This window comes from Hemiscyllium ocellatum, chromosome 6, assembly GCF_020745735.1.
Source record: "Hemiscyllium ocellatum isolate sHemOce1 chromosome 6, sHemOce1.pat.X.cur, whole genome shotgun sequence".
In the NCBI taxonomy this organism is placed as follows: domain Eukaryota; kingdom Metazoa; phylum Chordata; class Chondrichthyes; order Orectolobiformes; family Hemiscylliidae; genus Hemiscyllium; species Hemiscyllium ocellatum.
This window is the reverse complement of record NC_083406.1, coordinates 31,674,342-31,676,949: the sequence shown is the minus strand read 5'-3', so window position 1 is coordinate 31,676,949 and position 2,608 is coordinate 31,674,342. Positions and strand designations below refer to the sequence as shown.

At 44.8% G+C, this 2,608-nt stretch overlaps 1 non-coding gene across 1 annotated transcript; it reads left to right on the top strand.

Moving 5' to 3' along the window:
* The first annotated feature begins 1,979 nt into the window (after positions 1 to 1,979).
* Positions 1,980 to 2,094, top strand: LOC132816994 (U5 spliceosomal RNA). The gene has a single exon (XR_009644834.1). It is a non-coding gene; the product is annotated as a U5 spliceosomal RNA (small nuclear RNA).
* Positions 2,095 to 2,608: the final 514 nt, after the last annotated feature.

Below are 2,608 nucleotides of genomic sequence, written 5' to 3'. Positions count from 1 at the left end.
TGCGAAGGATGGGCCTGGCCTCGCTGCCGCGGAACGCTCCGAGTAGTTGGACCATTCCGTATCACCTGTCTTCCGTGGAGAAGTTTATGAAGAAACATACCTTTGACCACAAGTCCATCAGGAAGTGGTCAGCACGTAGTGTCCTTGAGACCCTTCAGGAAAAGGAGAGGGCGGATCCTATTGAGTGGTTCCCTGAGCAGACGTTAAAGTCATTTGGCAAAATGCCTCATCGCCAGAACTTTCCAACAAGCACCAAGAAATGGCTTGGCTGGTGGTGAGAAGGGCTCTGCCTATGAGATTCTTTATGCACGCCCGGACTCTCAGCCACACCGCACACTGCCCTTGAAGCGGCTGCGGGGGGGGAAGAGACTGTCACATGCCTCCTTCTGGAATGTGCCCACGCTGAAGAAGTCTGGAGAGGAATGCAGTAGTGTTTGCCGAGGTTCGTCCAGAGCAGTGCCGTGACGCGGGACTCTGTGTTCTACGGCCTGTTCCCGGGACGCACACCGTGATGAACATCAACTGTGCCTGGAGGATCATCAACTCGGTGAAGGATGCTCTCTGGGCGGTCAGAAACCTCTTGATCTTCCAGCTGAAGGAGTTGACCCCGACTGAGTGTTGCAGACTGGCACATTCCAAGGTCCAGGACTACGTGTTGAAGGATGCGCTGAAGCTTGGGGCAGCTGCTGCCAAGGCGCGGTGGGGAAAGACCACCGTGTAACATCTACCTGCCTAAAGAAGAACAGGGGGCCCATGCAGTCATTTGGGCTCTGCTGACGCCTCAGCTAAATACATGGGCATAGAACATAGAACATAGAAAGATACAGCGCAGTACAGGCCCTTCGGCCCTCGATGTTGCGCCGACCGAATCCTACCTAACCTACACTAGCCCAATAACTTCCAAATGCTTATCCAATGCCCGCTTAAATGACCATAAAGAAGGAGAGTTCACCACTGCTACTGGCAGGGCATTCCATGAACTCACAACCCGCTGTGTAAAGAATCTACCCCTAACATCTGTCCTATACCTACCACCCCTTAATTTAAAGCTGTGTCCCCTAGTAACACCTGACTCCATTAGCGGTAAAAGGTTCTCAGTGTCGACCCTATCTAAACCCCTAATCATCTTATACACCTCTATCAAATCTCCCCTAAACCTTCTCTTCTCCAATGAGAACAGCCCCAAGTGCCTCAGCCTTTCCTCATAAGATTTTCCTACCATTCCAGGCAACATCCTGGTAAACCTCCTCTGCACTCGTTCCAATGCCTCCACATCCTTCCTATAGTATGGCGACCAAAACTGCACACAATACTCCAGATGAGGCATATGATTGAAAAATGTACAGACCTGTATATAAAAATGATAAATTCCGATCTGTGTATGTAAATGTTTACATATGTATGGCATGACCAACTGTACAGACCATCAAATTATTTTATGAATAAAGTATATTTTTGAAATTAAAAAAAGGACACTCTTCCCAGATTGTTTCACCATGGCACTGACTGTAAGGACACACTTCCTGTACTGTTTCACCATGACGCTGACCGTCAGGACACATTAGCTTAGATTAGATTACTTACAGTGTGCATACAGGCCCTTCAGCCCAACAAGTCCACACCGACCCACCGAAGCGCGACCCAACCATACCTCTACATTTACCCCTTTACCTAACACTATGGCAATTTAGCATGGTCAATTCACCTGACCTGCACATCTTTGGACTTTGGAGGGAAACCACAAAATCCAGCTTATTTACATATGCATAATATTCAACACAACACTTTACAAAGAAAAGAAATAAATCTTCATATTTGATAGTGGCTTCGCATATGATTTAATATTTCGGTTAGTTTTCTTCATACAGTTTTAGACTATCATAAAATATTTTTCCCGGATAATGGTTGTTGCAGCTCAATATAACGTTAAAGAGGGATGCTACCACTTGGGTACTAGGAAACTGGGGCAGTTTCTCAGTATACTCTGGTTTCTTTTCAGATAGTATAAGTCTTTTGCCTTTTACTAAAGAGTTCTGTGGAGGGGAGCCCTCAGAGTTTTAAATAATTTTTTATAACCCTGAATTCAGAAGGGCTGTTTATAATATCAAAAAAGATTATGTTTGAGTTAGTTAATACTAAGTTTGGTCATGTGAAACAGATGGAGTTATAGTGTGATTTTGAAGTTTGTAGATGTTAACAAATGTGGAAATAGCACCACTTGTTGAATTTTGTCCTGATTATCTTAATTTGATGTACTTACAATGTTGTGCAGATAGCGAAGATGAAAGCTGTTAACCATGATTCAGTTTCACAGCTATTTAACAACATGCTGTGATTAGTTTTCCTGGTGCTCTTCAAAATGACAGGGTTTACTACTGGAGACACAACATGAGTTTGTGTGGTGTTTGCACATTCTCCCTGTGTCTGCATGGATTTTCTCCAGGTGCTCTGGTTTCCTCCCAGGCCCAAAGATGTACAGGATAGATGAATTCAGGACACACTTCCCAGACTGTTTCACCATAACACTGACTGTAAATTCACACTTCCCAGACAGTTTCAGCATAGCACTGACAGTAAAACACTCTTCCCAGACTGTTTCACAATGATG